Raw genomic sequence first — 20165 nt, forward strand, 5'->3', positions numbered from 1 at the left:
TAGTGATAACACCTTTTATTTCTGATATTGGTAATTTGTGTCTTTTCTCTGCTTTTGTTTGTCTGTCTGGCCAGTGGTTTATAAAGTTTATTGATCTTCTCAAAGAACCAGCTTTTGTTTTATTGATTTTTTTCTGTTTTCTGTTTTCAATTCCATTAATTATTTCATTTATTAGGTATTTCTTCTGTTTGCTTTGGGATTATTTGCTCTTATTTTTGTCGTTTCTTATGTTGGAGGCTAAATTGCTGATTTGAGACCTCTTTTTCTAATAAACATTTAATACTATAAATTTCCATCCAAGCATTGCTATCGCTGTATCCAACACATGTTGATGTGTTTTATTTTTATCCAATTCAAAATATTTAAAAATTTCCCTTGGGACACAGTTATAATAACTTTTAATGTGTTCATCTGATAATTCTTACATCTGTGTCATTTCAGAGTTGGTTTTGATTGATTTTTCTCAATTTAGGTCCTATTTTCTTGCTTCTTTTCATGCCTGGTAATTTTTGATAGGATGCCAGACACTGTGAATTTTACCTTGTTGAGTTCCGAATATTTTTCTATTTCTGTAAACATTCTCATGCTTTGTTCTGGGATGAGGTTAAGTTCCTTGGGAGCAGTTTGTTTTTAGTGGGTCTTTTTTTTTTTTTTTTGAGACAGAGTCTCGCTGTGTCACCCAGGCTGGAGGTCAGTGGTGTGATCTCGGTTGACTGCAACCTCCGCCTCCTGGATTCAAGCGATTCTTGTGCCTCAGCCTCCCAAGTAGCTGGGACTACAGGTGCATGCCACCACGCCTGGCTACTTTTTGTATTTTTAGTAGAGATGGGGTTTCACCGTGTTAGCCAGGATGGTCTCAATGTCCTGACCTTGTGATCCGCCTTCCTCAGCCTCCCAAAGTGCTGGGATTACAGGCATGAGCCACTGCACCCAGCTGTGGGTCTTACTTTTTTTTCTTTTTTTTTGTATTTTTAGTAGAGACGGGGTTTCACTGCATTAGCCAGGATGGTCTCGATCTCCTGACCTCGTGATCCGCCCGTCTCGGCCTCCCAAAGTGCTGGGATTACAGGCTTGAGCCACCGCGCCCGGCCGGGTCTTACTTTTAAGCTTTGTTGAGTGGGACCAGGTCAGCATTTGATCTAAGGCTATTTATTTCCCACCTCTTGAAGCAAGACCCTTCTGAATACTCTACCTGATGCCTTGTGAATTATCAGGTTTTCCACGCTGGCTATAGGGATCATCTGCTATTTCTGGCCATCTGTAAGCTCTCTAGGAATTGTTCTTTCTAATCTTTTTGGGTGTGTTTTCCCCCAGACTTTGGACAGTTTCCTTACATGCATGAATGATTAGGTCTCAGCTGAATAATCAAGGGACTCATTGGAAGTCTCTGGAGCACCCTCTCCAGGTAGCTCTCTCCTCTCAGACTCTGCCCTGTGAGTTTCAGCCACCTTGGCCTTTCTGGACTCCCACCTCCGTGTCCTCCACTCAGGGCATCTTGCAGGCTTTGTCTCAGTCCCTTCTTCCTACATTAGTAGCCTAGAATATCTCTCCAGATGGAGAGGATTTCATCCAGATTGGGAATATTTCATCCAGTTAGGATGATCATAAGATTCATTTTGATTGTTTGGGTGATGATAAAATGTAGGTTATTGCCAAGTAGGTGTTTGCTGAAGCGTTTGGAAGGGAAGGTCAATTGAGTACAGGAGAACAGGGATACACCAGATTAGCTCATTAACAAGGATTTTGCAGCCTCACAGCATGATGGCAGAACATGTGTGGATAAAAACTGTGAGTCAGAGTCAAAGAACTTTAGTAAAATAGGAAGAGTGAGTCACCATCATTGTCATCACCATCACCACCACCATCACCATCACCATCACCCCTATTTTATGCCACCCGTACTCTGAGGTAGAGATAGGAGCTTCAGGTTCATTATTACATTTAATCCTGGTGGTGGCCATGAAGAAGCCCTTCCCAGATTTCCTACTGAAAGAAGCATATAGTGACCAGTGGTCTCATTCGTGGCACACTGAATTCCCCACTATGTTTGCACCAATGCCATGCTTCCCACAGCCTTCTCCAGACCAATGTCTAAGTGTCCAGGAATACTAATGTGGGCCCATTACCATGAGACACAAGTGACTTGGCTCCAAGATGCTTCATTGACCTTGCTGAAACTTTGATGGAATTGCACCATAACCTAAGACTTTCCCAACTCAAAATCCTTTGTCCCTCATTGTGATCAGACCAGCTTTGTGGTCTGACACTCTTTTAGCCTCCTTCAGCTCCATTCTCCCTCACAGACATTTTCTCCAATATGTCTCTTGCACATGTAATCCCTTCTTGGTGTCTGTTTCTCAAAAAACTTGAGCTAGCATAATCCTCAAATAACTCTGTGAGGCATGTATCCAATCCACAGATGTGGATCAAGGAGGTTGGAGATTGGAGAGAGGAAGTAACCTGCCCAAGGTCACACAAGTCATAAGGTGGCTGAACCAGCATTAGATCCCAGGACTGTGTGACTTTATAGCTTATCATAAACATGTTGTCCTGTTACTCTCTTGATGCAAAGATGGTGGCTTCATTGTGGGTAGGAACTGCAAATAAAAATGAATTATTGAAAGAGGGCTTGGGGAGAGGTGGAAGGGTGTTTGGAGAACTCTCATTCTGCCTTCTTGCCATTAAAGATGTTGATTTGAGAAGGGAGTAGCCTTTACTTACAAGAGAAGCCATTTCTGTAGGTTGAGATCAGAAGAACATTTGGAAGAGAAGAAAAGGGTGTGGCTATAGAGGTGATTCTGCTTCCTTTAACTCTTAGAATTATCATGGCAGAGTTATAGGCTTTGACTTAATAGAAAAGGCATTTTTTAATTCAGACAATTCCGAGAGACAAGAATTCGGTTCCATCCCAGTGCACTATGAGCTGTCAACATACAAGGCCAGGAACAGCCCAGCTGAAAAGGGGCTCACAAAGGCCAAGGCAGAGTGAAGCCACAGAGAGGAGTGGTGGGAAAAGGTCTCTTAGCAAACTCCCAAAGACGCTTAGAGAGAAAGGGAGAGAGAGCAAATACTGAGGAAATTCCAGCTGTTGGTGACTAGACATAACATCTGGGCAATTACTGACTTTTACTTTTCATCACAGTGTTTTGGTGCCTTGTAGACACAGCTAAGATGTCATGAATGTAAATAATTTAGTATAGTTGTTGTCATTTCTTGCTGAGTTGCCTTAAGCTTGACATTAGCAAAATCTATCTTACTTAAATAAAGTTTTCAATACTTATTTGCTTTAGTGTTGCAGAGACGGATTGTTTTGCTTTAAGATGATTTGATAAAAAATAGCTTATTTCATATGAAAAACTGATGTATTATTTGTTATTTTATCTCCATATGTCTTGGAATCTTTCAGGCAGAGAGAAATATGACCCCTAGAATTAGTTTTCTACTCCTTCAGTAAAAGCTACACCAGTTCATCCATCAGTGATAGAGGTGGTTTAGGAAGAAGTTACATTTGTTTTACTAAAGAAGTCCAAATGTTTTATTTAAAGCTCTAACTTCCTGGAAAATTTGACGTGGGTGGTTTGTGTGTATGTGTGTGTTGCTGTTGTTGTTGTTAGTAAGCAGGAAGCTCTTGAAATTATACGCTGCAAGCATGTAAATCCAGGTTTTCTTGTAGTTTCTTTTTGGGTGGTTTTTTTAAAAAAAACTTTCTTTTTCCCTTCATTACAGAGTCCTATATTAATTGCCCAGCTCTTTTTTGAGGATTTTCTGAAGTGGTACCCCACAGACATAATGCTATGATAATGGAATTTCAGTTTTTTTTGGTTGACTGCAAAGAGGTTTTATTTGGATAGGAATGCAGGAGATTGGTCTTTAAAAAAAAAAAAAAACAACATAGAGTATAGCTTGCCTTTTTTTTCTTAAAGAAATTATTTGTGGGAAAATAGTTTGGAGTATCTTATTAATGATTTTCCTCTTGGATTTTTGTTTATTTTCCACCCCCATCCCTCAGATCTCTGTAACTAAAAACAAGCTTCAGTTCCTCATCTTGGTTACAGTGGTTTAAATGTTTGTTGGTATGTGACTTTGTTTAGTAAAGTTTGTGTGATTCCTTTTCTTCCTTTTTTTTTTTTCTTGCAGTGATCTCAGTTTGCTAAACATTGCATAATTTTAAAAAAATGTAGTAGATTATTTTTTGGCCTCCCTAAAGTTCGTAGTCATTGCTGTTTTCCACTTCAGTCACTCAGATTATTTTATGAAATCAGTCCAACCCCCAAAGTTGTTTGTTCTTGGCTTTGACTCTGGGTGGAGGTGTGCTGTGATTTTCACAAACTTTGATGTTTTCTGTCTTATGTAGGCGAGGACCTGAGAGTTTTCGGCAGTTTTCCTGCAACCAGGGAAAACTGTGTATTGAATAAAACCCTTGTAATAGACTACTCAGCCCTAGATTTTCTTTGATGAGCACATATCTGCAAGTGGCTCTTGGCCAAGAATTGAGGCTGGACATGGGGGAAGAAATAGGAACATAGGTGGTTGGCTCTTGGAAAGATCTTTAAATAAAGATCATCTGGTCCATGGATGGCAAATATGTGGCACAAATACTACTACTTTCCCCACCCACGCCCATTGCAAACATCAATAATCGATCATGGCTTTCTTTCTGTTGAGCCATCCAGACCACACAATCTTTCTTGACATGATATCCGAGGCTTCTGCTAAAAAGCCAATGGAGTTGGCATGTGAGGTTGAATCTCTACCACTGTGGATTATAATATATCTCCATAAATAACTACAGACATGGGGAAGCTCAGAGCGAGGCAGAAGACTGCTAGAGTTGGGAACGTGGGCTCAACAATGGAATGACGTGAGCTCCAACTAGAGCTCAACCACTTGTTAGCTGTGTGGTTTGGAGCAAAGTTAATCTTCATGGGCCTGTTTTCTCACCAATAAAGTGTGGATGATGATAGAGACTACTACATAGGACTGTCGGGAAACAGAAACCAAAATCACCTGTGGGAAGCACTCAGCACGGTGCTTGACATCGGTGCTCAGGAAACATGAGCTGCCATGAACGTCACCATCATCATTAGGGAAAGTGACTTGTTTGCGATCACAAAACCAGTTAGGATTAGACAAGTTTCTCAACGTCCGTACTGCTGATATTTCAAATGGTCAGATAATTCTGTGCTGTGGGGGCTGTGTGTGCATTATAGGATATTTAGCAGCATCCCTGGCCACTACCCACCAGATGCCAGTATAACGCCCCCTCCTCTTCCCAGTTATGACACGTCTCCAGACATTACCAAATGTCCCTTGAGGGACAAAATGGATAAGCTTTTTTTTCCTGTTAACATATTTTTGCCTGAACCCACTGTCAGAGATGCTCATTCCATTGGTTTCATGATGAATTCTAGGGAATATATATATATATTTTTAACTGTTATCAGTGGCTTTAATGTCACTCTCTTCATGTCAGGCTATAACTTTTTCTACTTAACTCATCAACAGTTCTGAGTAACAGATTAACAATGCCAAGTTTTAATTATGCTCTTGTAATAGAATTTAAAATAATGTCAAAGAGAATGCTCACACACAATATAATTTCCAGTGAAAACAGCTGCCTTCCGGCTTATGTAATAATAACATTGATATAATTAATTTGGGTACTGACTATGTGTTGGACACTGGGGCCATAAGCTTTATGTTCTTCATGCCATTCAATTGTTACAACAATGCACAAGGCATGCATCATTATTCTCATTTTATAGGGACAGAGAGTGCCTTGCCCAAGGTCCCACAGCTAGTAAGTGGCTGAACAGACCATGCATCCCAAGTCTGTTATCTACAGTGTGCGTGCGCGTGCACACACATACAAACACACACACACACGCGCGCTACACAAAGGTCTGGAAGGATATACACCCAGATGTTTACCTTGATTATATATAGATGATGGGATTATAGGTGTTTGCTACTTATTACTTAAGCTTATTATTTTTAAAATTTTCTTCGAGCATTATTTATAAAAAGTATTAAAAACAAAATTACAATTTGCAGTCTTGTGACTTTTATAAAACAAGTGATTCATTATGTTTACAACAGTCTACCTCCTATTCATCTGATCTTGCTTATGATTGACTGAGAAGCAACAGAAATTATATTTGAATTTCTCATGTGAGATACCAGAATGGAAACATACAGCTCCTTAATGTTACACATAATGATTCAGTAGTGGGGACTGTGTGCATTTGTAAGTTACTTTTTTCCATAAAAGGTTATTCTGTAAGCAATCATACGGAATTTTAAAATAAATATATTACATGTTATAGATTCCAAAGAATGTTGTCTTTCAAGATTTCCTACCTTGGGGAATTATATGTTTGTTTCAATGATGCTAGCAGTGAAACATCTTCTTTTGAATTTCACTCTTGATTATTGCCTTTAAAGCTACTTTCTGAACCAGACAAGAAAACCAGGCTTCGTTATTTTAGAAAAACACTAGGAATTACCCACTTGGTTGCCCTCTAAGACTAAGACATGCTCTGAATTTCTGTTTGGTCATTTTCAAAAATCAAACAGAACCACATGGATAAAATTTGCCATAAGAGGCAGTGTTTTAACCACTGTCTTAATTTTCTCATGGAAATTCCAAAAAGGGAGATCCAACTGTGGTTTAATGAATGGAATCATTGTTGGAGTAAGTGCAGCGACCCTCAAGGTGACTGCTTTCAAATGTACTACACACATGTGGAAGCATAAATTCAGGATGTGTGTGTGTGTGTGTGTGTGTGTTCATTTGCATTATTTTATAGTTATGCATTATGTGTTGCAATTCTGAATATGATATTTGCCTGGCTTTATTCCCTATGCATATGTTTCCAATTTTAAATAACTCTGAAAGATCTTCTGTGTATCTGTCTGCTCACATAACTAAAAGGTCTTGATGATTCTGGAGTCCAGCTGAACCTTTATGTCTAAAAGAACATGTGTAAGTACATATATTGAACCAAGAGACACAGAGTTCACCAAAGGCCCAAGCCTCTCTTCAGGTTTTGCCCTTTGTCCGCACTGGCGGACTTCCAGGTGAGTGGGGACCCTGAGAGTGGCTTCGGACACTCCCTGTCGCCCCCGCCCCCCACCCCGCCAGATATTCCAACTGGAGCCTTGCAGGGATGCCAGTATCATAATCTTCAGCCTGCTTCCACGGAACTCCTCCCACATCTCTCGGTGGCTTCTATAAACCCCTGGACAACATGCCCACACACTTGTCATTGGAGCCTTTATTTCCACTAGAATCTCTCATTTCTGAATTCAGTGTCATTATTATATCAGGTCAAGGAAAGAAAGGACAAAGGAGACAGGGTCTCCTGGATGGCAGAGCGATCTTGTTACTCCATCATTCGCTTGTTCATTCATTTGCTTAAATATTTAAGTGCCTACTGTCTGCCACTGAGGAATATGAAATGAACAAAATAGGTCTCTGGCCTCATGGAGCTTACTTCTAGGGCAGACAGACAATAAATGCATAAATCAAGAAACAAGCTGGGATTTTAGATATTAATTTTGAAGAAGGAGGAGAGGAAAATCTAGCCCTGTAGAGAACTTGAGGAAGACTATGCCAGCAAGGTGAAGGCTTCAATACCCTGGCACAGCACACAATAGATAGAATAATTATATCACACATACACAAAATAGGCATACAATAATATTATCCTCAATGAGGCAATCCTGACATAGGTGAATTTTAGAGAGAGGAATTTGTAAGGACACTAGACAAGATGGAATTCTTAACTATATTTTCTTTCATTGTAAACCAGGAAAGCCAATTTTAGCATTGCTACATAACTGAAGCACTACTGTAATTTTTTTTTTTTTTAACATATTATTCAGGACTCAGCATGAGATGAAACTGTGAGAAAAGCTAAGGTCTTCCTCTTTAAGATTCTCCTTGCCCTAGAAAAATCTGGCTTTATTGGATTCCGGGGCACAGCATTTCTGAGAGCGTGTGTGTGTTTGCTCTGCTCACATTATTTCTTTTCCCCAGAAGGAGACCAAACTGTTTAAAGGGAAGATAGAAACAAACAAACAACTGGGTAATACGCTTCCAAACATTCAGACACATGTGACCTTTCAGCCAGCGTAAAGATCCACGAGGCAAACAGCAGGCCAGCCGGGCTTGATTCTTTCGGAGCACAGATGCTGCCGCTTCCTTGGGGATGACCATATAAATTATACAGACCGTTATCATCTCTTCTCCAGAATTCTCACTTTTGAATTCTGACCCAAAAAATACACAATTTGTTCCCCTCAAGCATAAGATTTCATGCTGCCCCAGCACCTGCTGGAACGACCAGAGAAGATTGGATTGGCCCCTTCTACCTTCTGCTGTTCTGCATCCAGAAGAGGCTGTTTTCTGTTGCCTGGAGGAAAGGCTGGTTTTGTTGTGCCAATTGGAGCCTTGTAGGGATGCCAGTATCATAATCTTCATTCCTCCATTTCTCTCTGGGCCTAGAGCTCTTTCCAATGGAATGTCACAGATAACTTGCCACTAAGAGATGTGCCACCTCTCTCTCGCTCTCTGTTTTTTTCTCTCTCTCCCTCCTCCCCTCCAAAAATCTTGGCATCATTTTGTTTCCTGAATCTTTCTAGGACCTATGCCTTTCTTCTAGCTAAGCTGGGGACACAGATCATAGTGGCCTGATTTTTCCACTGTTAATAAATTAACCTTCAGACTTCTTTGTAGTTAAGTTCTGAACTACCATCTTACCATTTGTATTCATTTATTTTTCAATTTTCTCTACTGCTTCAAAATCCATGGAAGTTTCTGTTGGTGTTTTCTTATAGTTTAAGTGACAGCTCTAACAAAATACATCCTCTCTGCTGACCTGGTCAGTTTATATTGGTGTTTATCACTTCTAGTTTCTTCCTTAAAAAAATGCTCCATTGAGGCCGGGCGCAGTGGCTTACGCCTGTAATCCCAGCACTTTGGGAGGCCAAGGCGGGCAGATCACAAGGTCAGGAGATCGAGACCATCCTGGCTAACATGGTGAAACCCCGTCTCTACTAAAAATACAAAAAAATTAGCTGGGCGTGGTGGTGGGCGCCTGTAGTCCCAGCTACTCGGGAGGCTGAGGCAGGAGAATGGCGTGAATCTGGGAGCTTGCAGTGAGCAGAGATTGTGCCACTGCACTCCAGCCTGGGCAGCAAAGCGAGACTCCATCTCAGGAAAAAAAAAATGCTCCATTGAAAAATTACCAAGAAATTCACTAGAATGTAAGCTTTATGAGGGCAAGGATTTTATCTTTTGTTTTGTTTTGTTTTCTCTTTTGTCCTTAATATCTAGAACGGTGCCTGCTACACAGTAGTATGTGATGAATATTGGTGGAATGAATGAGTGGATGAAATTGACATCAGACTTGCTTGTGTGAGGGGCCTTGGCTGATGCCCACTCCTTCTTCTCACAAAAAGGTTCTGCCAAAGTCAAACTGAATTATTGAATCATGTTAGCTGCAAACCCATCAAAATTCCAACCTTAGCAAAAGTCTTGGAAACAAACACATTTCCCCCCCAATTTGTCTATCAATCTACTATCCATTCAGACATTTCCATAATTTGTCACTAAAACAGCAACAATAAGCCACACAATGTAAGTTGTTCAGGAACCCTACCCAGAATCGATGACTGGGTATTGAGAAGGTGAAGTTAGCCCTCCACATGATACACCATCTGGTCAGTTTTATGGCCTTCAGTACCTGAGATTCAAATACCCTGGATGTCCCAGAAGAAGGGGAATTTTAATTAGAGCATCCAGATGAAGTTCTTACCTAATTTAAATTCCATGCATCATCCTGAGATGCAATATCCTAAAGTTATGATTCTATTTGTCACCACTTCCTTTATTGCGTTTTGTTTTTAGGCTGAGAGCTATGGGGCTGACAACATATCTGATATTGTTTATGGAGTCGTGGATTCTAATAAAGTCTGCTTAATCATGATGGAACAGGTTCAGCTTTGCCAGAACTGAAAAATGGGTTGGTAGTCACTGAGCACCCGGTAGAGCCCACCATGAGGTTCTCTTCAAGTTACAGTCTCATCTTAAGCACTGTTTTGAAAAGAAAATCATTTGGTTATGTATAGAGCCAGTTCTCAGTTATGGATAGAAATGAGAATGATTTCTGCTCTTCCTTATGGGAAAGTTATCAGATTAATGACAATCCAGTGGCAGGTAAAGGAATTGTAGTGGCCCAAAGAGAGGCTATGGCCTGCCTGCCTTCGGAGCATCTAGAGCCGTGGTTCTTGCCTGAGGTAATTTTGACCTCCTAGGGCACATTTGGCAAGGTCTGGAGACTTTCTGTTTGTTTCTCCCACAAAGGGGGATAGGTGCCATACTTACAATGCTTAACACCCTACAAGGCACAGGACAGCCCCTCAAAATAAAGACTTCTCCAGGCCAACAAGTCAATCATGCCGAGGTTGAGAGGCTCTGATCTGGAGGAACCCCACTCAGCTTCATGCAGATGTCCCTGCCTGGGAAGGTGAGTCTTCTTTTGCTGTTTTCCAGTTCTTTTAACAAAATATGTCCATCTTATTCTTGCATCAAGAATTGTGGAATGGGAAGCAGATCTGATTTCAGAAGTGGGCAGGGCAGGCAGCCCGGGTGGAATGATTTGAAAGGCATAGAGACAATCCAGACGTAAAAACATTCCTCTACTTCTGAGGCTCCAAGGCCTAGAATGCTTTCTGTTGAAATCCAGAGAAGACCTGAACTGGCTTCCTGGGTTTTGAATCAAACTCTGCTACTTCCAAATGCATTAAGATTTGCTGAGCATTCACTGTGCACTCAGCCCTGGGCTAAGTGCAGTGCAGGCATTCTCTCGTTCCATCTTCTCAGCATCCCTGTGAGATATGTCCAGTTATTGGAGGCTTGGAAATGTTCAGAAACTTGCCCAGGGTGGTACGTTGGTTAAGCATGGTGTTGGTGCAGAGATTTTCTACCAGGTATGTCTAAGGCCCAAGACACTGCCAGTAACCAAGACCTTACCATGTCTAGCTCTGAGGTACTTCAACCAACCTTTCTGTGACTCTCTTTCCACCTGTGGAAACCTGAGGAAAAATTCCACCATGACTTCTAGAATCTGTGACAATGCTTAGATGTCTTTGTTTCTTTTATGTCTTGCCCTTTTTAAGGCTTCCCTTTTAAAATGGAGTCAGTCTCAGAGTAGGTGGCAATTGGAAATCTCCATAGAAGGATTCCAAACCTCAACGTATAGCATAACCAACTATATGGGGAGCTTCTAAAAATGCCAACTTCCAGGCCCCTCACCAACACTGATTTAGCAGGTTTGAAATGGGCTCCTGGATCCCTGATTTTTAGAAATTAATCAATTCTTTTTTTCTGGAGCCCTGATACTAATGACCCCCTCCATCCAGATGATGCTGAGGCCCGTATCTGAGGGCCACAATGAAGAAGGCCATTCTAGCCCCTTCTGGGGAATTCATCTAATTGATTGGTTTCTCAAGGAAAAGATACTGGTCACTGTGGAAGGACAATGTTTGGGGTAACTTAGGGCTCCAAGACCCCTCACACAGGCCGAGCTGACTGTGCACTGCCATCCTCAGACTCACCCAGATCAAGGGTTCCCAAACTTCACTGCACATTAGAATCACCCGGGAAGCTGTTAAAGTCCTGATGCCCAGATCATACTCTGAGTCAATTAAATCACAGTGTCTGGACCTAGGAGCTGACCTTTGTAAAGATCTCCAGCTGATTCCAATGCACAGCAGTTTGTGAACCAGTCCTGTGCATTGTAGATTCCATATCATTGCTGCTGCTGCACTTTCTCTTGTAGGGCTCTTCGGCTATCCCAACCCCAAGTGCCAAAATCTTAGCTCTCTAGGAACACCCAGCTGCAACTGACTCTTTGCTGTATTATCTTGACATACCCCCTCTTCAATGTGGTTCCTTACCCCTCTGCTCTGCTTCCTCTAAGGTATTCATCTTATGACCTTGTTTGTATTTACTACGTATCTTCAGCCAGTTAGACTGCAAGTTCCTTGAAAATATGGACTCTAATATATGTGACTCTGGACTGATTTGAGCAGGAGTATGCAAGGGTGGACACAGGAGAGATGAGACAAAGACCAACTTAACTCTTTTCCTTGGCTTTCTTCAGGACAGATCAGATGGAGGGTAATAATAATGGTTGCTGGAGGTCACCTCGGCGTGAATTTCTTGAGTAAAATATCCCAGTAAAATTTTTAGTTTTTAAATTTAAAAAATTGTATTTTATTTTTATTTTTAAGACAAGGTCTTGCTCTGTCACTCAGGCTAGAGAGCAGTAGTGCGATCATGGCTCACAGCAGCTTCGACCTCCCAGGCTCCAGCCATCCTCCTGCCTCAGCCTTCCTAGTAGCTGAGACTATAGGTGTGCACCACCACTCTCAGCCAATTTTTAATTTTTTGGTAGAGATGAAGTTTCACTATGTTGCCGGGGCTGGTCTCAAACTCCTGGGCTCAAGGGATCCTCCCACCTCAGCGTCCCCAAGTGCTGGGATAACAGGTGTGAACCACTGCACCCAGCCTTGAACTCACTCTTATGGGGGAGAAATAAAGAATCTTTCTAAATAACAGCACCTTCTAAATAGTGATATTTTGAACTTTTGGTATTGTGAAAATGTGCGTCTTTGCTGTCATGACTCAGAATGTAGGCCAGCCTTCCTCCCCAGGATGTTTAGGGGGCTTAGGGGGACTTACTCATGCTTGGGAAGGAATTTAAGAGGAAGTCAGAGTACCCTCTAAGTTTCTTTTCATCTCTTTTGATTGTTTTCACTCTGCTCGCTTGAGAAACAAATCCTATCATCTTAAACTGACACAGGACTTAGTTTCTGCAAAGAGAGGAGTGACAAATTTACAAATGCACAGTGGCCTTGACAGATGCTGCAGCTCTGTTTTGATTTGCCCATCTAGAATTTTAAAACTGAGAAAGATTTTGATTTCTTGCCTCCTTGAAAACTCAAAAGCTCTTCCCGCCCTGTGCTTGCTTTCCTGGTAACAGCAAATAGCACCTGCCACTTTAACTGAGGCCTGTGTGCTCAAATTTGCTGCAGCCCCTATGCTTATGCCTCCTTACTTCCAAAATTTCAGTTGCCTGATTGAGTTCTATAGGCTGTGGCAGCAGCAGCACCTGTTAAAAACTGTTAAAATGCAGATTGCTGAGCCCTACCTATCTTCCGGAAGGAAGAGGTGTCATTTGTTTATGTATGTAGATATATACACATGTGTGGGTACATATATACATGTTAGTATGGATTCATATAGGTTTATTTCCTTCTGTGGATTATAATCCAGTACTATTGTTACTTCTTTTCTTGCTCAGGATGTCTCAACTTTGGGCATTTGGGAGCTCTCTGGGGTTGGCTCCTGTGGCCTTTCAGTAAGCCTCTACATAAATGCCCACCCCCCGCCCCCCTACCCCAGACGCAGCCTGTTGTTTTGGGTTTTTATAGCACTTTTTGCCACCACAAGATACTCCATGCTTATTTTGTATTTTCCTTACCTCACCCCTGAAATTAACTAGCTCTTCAAGGATCCCTGATTTATTTTATTGGAGAAAGGTATTTAGAAACCAAGATCTGGATGCTAGGTGTGCTCATTGCTATTGGATCATCATTGCTTCTAGTCTTTCTGAGTGGACAGAGCTAGGGAATATATGTGTGTATACTTATGTATACTAATTTACACATATGTACACATATAGATTTATGTCTGTATCTATTTATCGTGTGTGTGTGTGTGTGTGTGTGTGTAAAAACTGACCACATGAATACCTTCAACTCCAGTCCAAGGCCAAAGGAGTCATACTAGCCTTGGGAAAATCAAATTTCTAATCTTTGTATAGTTTTAGAATTCTACACATAGCTCAAGGACATCTTGGGGAAATAAGAAAGCTTCTTTTGATAGCTATTTTATAGCTATTACTTTAAAAATCTCAACAAATCCCAAGCTTATGGCTCAGATGTCTGATCAACATACCACCATGCTTAGTATCCTTCAGTCCCTCCTGAAATCTTTCATAGTTTGGAACACACAGCCTTACTGTTCCCGAAGGTAAGTAGACCTGCCTCATTTCCCTTCTCATACAAACACAGTTTGTCTCCAGCTCTACTGAACAATGCCTATTGTAACGCTGAGCTGGCACTTGTGCATTCTAAATGTAGGCCAAGACACTTCGCAGAGATTACAATCAGAACTTTGCTTTACATGTGAAATCTTATTTTGAATGCAGGTACACAATTACTCACTCAGAGACTTAATTACACTGCCTTAGGATAGTATTAAAACAATGGTGTTAATTATTTTTGGGGGGGTGTTACAAAAGTAACCTGCTGTCTTGTTAGGTGGGTGAAGGGCCTTTACTACAGTCTTTCTGAGAACTTCACAGATACAAATTAACCTTCAGCTGTGAGGTTTACCTGTGGGTCCTTCATGTTTATTCAGAAAGAAACCATACTTGGATGGGGTCCCCTTACTCTCGTTATGCTTAATGTAAATCTAGTAATGCTTGACGAACTGTTTAGAGAACTGGAAAGAGAATCCAACCAGGATGGCTCATGGGCTGCTGGAGGTGTGGCCCCTCAGTGGTTTGGAAAACACTCCGGGTTTTAAACAGCAGCACCTATAATTATGGAGGCGTCATCCCTTCCATAAAAAAGAAAACAAAACAAAGAAAGCAAAGCCCTTCTACTAACAAGGTGTAGTCATAGCATGTGTTCAGCCTTCTTAAAACCTGTCTGGCATTTGTTTCTGGCCTGGTGGAGAGTATCTTCCATCTTTCTCTGAGCTCTCATAAAACGATACAAAGGTAAACAATTGGAGGGCAATTAGCAGTCTCTTTGGGGTAGCAGGAGAGAGAAGTCACCCTGCTATTAATGTCAAAGGAATTAATCATGGTTTACATAGGTGATTTAGTGACTTAACTTTGCAAATGGTTGAAACACAAGGAACCAACGAAGTTTATAGAAGATGCCAGTTTGGAGAATCACGTATGGCAGACAGTTTACAGGACTACCTGTGAAGTAGTTTAAGGCTATCAAGATTATTGAGACGCAGCCTGTTGTATAAGGCTGTATGTACTATAGATCACCTTTGTCCAACTTGAATGTGTGTGAGACTTGGCTGGGTGATTTTTTTTAAATACAGATTTTGATTCAGTAGGTCTGAGGTAGAGCCCGAGATTCTGCATTTTTGACATAACCTGGAGGTGGTGCTCTGCAGGTCAGCACATCTCATTTTGCATAGTAAGGCTGTAGATTGTTCTAGGACCTGTAGCAGATGGGGTTGAGCCACCCATGCTCCTTTTACATGTCTGCAAGGTACCAATGTTGCACTGGGAATGCTCAGAGCATTAGATAGAACAGCTTTTTGGATTGAAGATACTTGGCCAAATGCTTTATCGTACATTGTAGTTTATGAGGATTACAGTACACTGGGACCCGTGTTCATACAGTACAGTCATGCACAACCTCTTTTCACAAGCACCAATTTAGAAAAACATAAAAATATTTGCAGGCCATATTTATTTATGTTTATATGACTGCATACTTAAAAAAAAAAAAAAAAAGCAGCAAGTGCAGTCTTGGTAACTAAGGTCTCACTTTCCAGTTAGAAAAACAGAAAAAGCACTATTGTCTCTAGATTTAACTCTGAGCCTGTTAAGTTTTGTTGTGGGGGAAAACACTTTTTAAGCTGGGGTCATTCCCCGTTCCCTGACTGGCTTTTCCACCCACTCAATTATCAAATGTGGTTATGTCTCAGAGTGCCTGTTAATATCGTACACTTTAAAACAAGAGGTCCCCTGCTCATTTCCGGTGTGGACATATAGGGACATGAGGACACAGAGGATGGGCTTCTCTTACCACTTACTGTGAAGCACATGATTTTCATTAGCCATTTTTATCTTCTTGGAAGGAAACTGAGTTTAAGCTTTCATTTAGAGAATGGTCTGCCCACGCTTACTAACCTCCCCTCTCTGAATCCACTTTTCTCTTCTCAGCCCTCCCTTCTTTCCTTGCTGTGTTGACCCCCACCTGGATGTCTGCCACATCTATGGAGAGAGGGTGGAGATAGGAGGGTGAGCAGGGGGTTGAACTTGTTCTTGACCCTCTGTGGCCTCAGTTTCTCCCAGATCTGTAAAGGGATCGGTAGGTTAGCTGTTTCTGAGACGCTAGACAAACCACTTACTCTGAGGACTGGTCACTTTTGTGAAGTGGAAAGAGTAAGATGGAAACCCACAAACTCAGGACACCTGGATTCTAATCCTTGTCCAACCATTAACCAAGTTTATTCTGCCTCGGAGGGCAAATGAAATCCCTGGGCCTTAGCTTCCTCATCTGTAATGCGATATTCTTAGTTATGCCCATGTATTTTAAACTGTAGGAACCTTGGCACTAGGATGGCATTAGATAACACTGAATCACATATTGAGAACTGTTTTCCTTTCCGATCATTTAAAATCCTTCTGGTTCTTTAAAAAAAAAAAAAAAAAACAGAAAAAAAGAAAAAAACAAAAATTCAAAAATTTCCATTGATACTCTTGTCCTTAACCCTTCTCAACATTTGCCACTCTTCCTCCTTTTTTTAAAAATCATTTTTAATTTTTATTTTGATCCTCAAAGAGAAATCAGTGACTTTGTTTTTACTGTGCTTTTTAATTTATGGTGGGTGATAGTGATTTCCTATTTAAGGCAGTGATAGAAAAAAATTAAAAGTAGGTTGATTTAAATGAAAATGTTTACTACAATTACCATAATAAGTGGCCTCCAATGAGTATAGTATATTAATTATTCTGGAACTGTTATGTTATATAGATATGGCAAAAATCAGGACACTGGTAACTATGGTTAAAGGAACACTAAATTAAGTGGTTTTAGTCTTTGTTCAACTCAAAATTTACAAGAGCATTCAGGTACGTCATCAGGTGGTAAATGTCCACTCCAGTTTCTGTTCCCCAAGTGTACATATATTTAGTGACATGGTATTTGGTGAATGAAGCTTATGTTTGGTGTATATAGTCAACAGTAATGTGACAGGGCACTAACATATTCTGATACCTTTGGGAAAATTTTGGCTGCAGTTAACTATAATTTGCTAATTTTGCATTTACATTGGTTTTTTTTTTCTCCTGTTAAAAATATAGCGAAATGGGGACAAGCACCTTTGCCTTGGTGTAATTAAAAATAAAATTATGTCAGGAACATCTGTTTTCAAAAGGGACTTCTATTTGTTTTATCACCAAAAGGTGGCGTCCTACCCCCATGCCCTTTATTTTAAAACTCTTCTTGCTTTAATTTAACAAAAAGAAACTTCCAGTTGATTACTGATAAAGAAATTAAAATCTGCTCCCCACGAATGTAACGTGACAGTGTTGAAAATGAACAATATGTTAAGCTGCAGTTAAGTTTCCCTCTAATGTAAACCAAATGGACATCGAGTTCTTTAATAAGGCAGCACATTAGACAGTATCATATACAAAATTGAGTACAATATATCATGGGATTTATAACCAGGATTTCCTTTTGTCTGCAAAACTTGTTGCCAACCTGACTGTGGCCCCTACTTGCAAGTGACTGTAGAATTTAAGGCAGTTAAAATGCAGAATAAAATTAGCAGCAATCTAAAGATCTTTTTAATATGGCAATGATAATTTTTAATAAACACACTGCTTAATCTGAAAAACAAGATCAGGGGATGAATTGTTCTTTACAGACTATGAATAGATCTGTTACATTTAAATAAGTCATTATTCCCTGAGTTATAATTCTACAGTCAGGCATATACCATAAACATGTTATATTTGGCATAAAGTACTTTAGAAATTAAAAACCATTTTTAATATAGACTGGCTACCTTGTAGATTTCCATTTAATTCCATGTTAATTCAGCGTATGGAATTTCCAGTGATGTCAAAGAGTTGTTGGCAGTATTAACTGAGTTGACATAAAGCTTTTAGATCAGTGCCTAGGTCATAGTAAGTATTTAATAAATGTTAGATATTATTATTTACAGCTGTAGACTGTGAGCTCCTCAAGGGCAGGAATTTTATTTATTTTTTCATCCCTCTGTGCCCACTCTGTGGTCTAGAACACAGTAGGCATGCCATTAAGGCCTTTATGTCTTGACAAACAAGACATGGAACCCTAGCCTCTAGAAAGCTAGGACATTCCATACAAGCTAAAATGCATTTTGTCTAGATTCTAGTCTAAAAGATTCAGTGAACAGTCTTGACTGGATAGCATGGAACTTTATGCAGCATGCATGCAACGCGAATTCTACCAGGCTGGAATTACCTTAGCAGCATCTCTTTCTTTTATTCTGTAGCATCAGCGAATGGCTTTATTTATTTATTTTTTTAACTTGCGAAAGATACAATTTTAAAGCGATAGTCTTATGCTACCCTTGAAATAGAGATTTACATTCTTCTGTAAATGAATGTTTAACAGTATTTGTAAAGGGGCATTACCCGAAAGAATTTGTAATAACCTTTTCAGGATATTATCTACAATTGTGCTGGTCTCAAGACCAAAGGGACAGTAAGCCTCTCCCCTCCTCGCAAGGGGAAGTACTTTGTAGGAATCCACAAGGGTGACTTTTAATATATTCTCATAAAGAATTGGCCTGGTGTACACCATCCAGCCAGTAGCTGGAAATGCTGGTTTGGGAGTCTGGCCACTTCTGTGGTGATGGGTCTGAAATAATTTACTTCTGTTAACAACAACAACAACAACAAGACAGAGTTCTTACAGCTTTCCAAGTCACGTTTCAGAAACACATACTCTGCTTCCTTCTCTATGCGTATTGACAAAAGTGAAAGAAATACTAGTGTCTTTTGTTTTATGTATGTATATTTCAAAACATTTAATTCAGTCTCTTAGTTTATTCCTTCGAATTTCTAAATTCAACCAAACTTCAAAAACCGCAAAAAGAAAAAAAAAATCTCACCTTTTCAAAGAATTGGACAAAGCTTTTTGCACGTGACTGATCACTGGGCGAGCAGGTAATTTGTGTTAAACAACGGACTGACATGCTAGCCCCCAGGCGTTTTCCTAAGAGGAACCGTGGCAAGAACACAGTTCCTGATGCAGCCACTTTCCCCCAAAGTGGACTCGACTGCACATTCCTGCAGTGGCAGGGCAGAAGCTCGTCCCTCATTCACACTCTCCTGATTCCGAGAAACGGGAGAAAACCCCTCGCTGGCTGGCGGGGTTTCTGTTTCCTTGCAAACAGGGGTTTGTCCTTCTGCTGAACTTTCACCTCCCGAACTCGCCTTCTTTCATTGGACAAAGTGCAGAAAGAAAGAGGATAGACCGAGGGAGGACAAGAGAGGAGAAAGGGGGTTGAAAACACCACCTCCCACCTCCCTCTCCTTCAACTGTCACTGATGGCAAAACACTTTCACTTTTAACTGGAGGAAACTCACATCCTAGGCTATCCTCTCCCCTCCCTTTCATATTTTAAGCTAAGAATCCAAGCAAATAGCCATCGCATTCCCATCTTCGTCCGTAGTTAACACTCTCCCTTCTCGTTTTTTCCGCTGTCTGAATGGGCCCCCCCATTTCCCATCTCCTGAGGAATGTCCCCCTCCGCCCCCATGCCCCTTATTTTCCAGGTCTTTCCTGCCAGATCCCTCTGTTGCCAGGGACTGCTCTGGCGTTCCCTTCCTCTCTCTGGTCCGCGGGGCTCTGCCTCCCTCTCCTCTTCCCAATTCAGCCTGGACGCCCCTCACTTCCCCCTCCCTGGATCCCTCCCCCCACCCCCCGCCCCCCATTCTTTGGCAATTGCGATTTTTTTTTTTTCTGGGAGCCCGGTTGTTTACCCAGCAGGTGGATGTGACGTCAGGGACGCACAACAGCAAAAAATAACAACATCTCCCTCCGCGACGTGCTGGCCTCTCTCGCGCGCCTTATTTATTTATTTGTTCCGGGATGTCGGGGGGGAGGGGGGTGGGTGCCAGCGCCCCGGAGAACGGCAAAGAGGGAGGCGCTGGCGCTCGGGGGGCCGCTGGGGTGCCCGGCGGGTTGCGTGAGGCGGAGACGGGACCCCTGCGGGAGGCCGAGGATCGGGCCGGGGGGCGCCCCCGGGCCGCTGCTGCCTGCGCCTCTGCCGCCGTCGC

Source organism: Papio anubis, chromosome 2 (genome assembly GCF_008728515.1).
Source record: "Papio anubis isolate 15944 chromosome 2, Panubis1.0, whole genome shotgun sequence".
In the NCBI taxonomy this organism is placed as follows: Eukaryota; Metazoa; Chordata; class Mammalia; order Primates; family Cercopithecidae; genus Papio; species Papio anubis.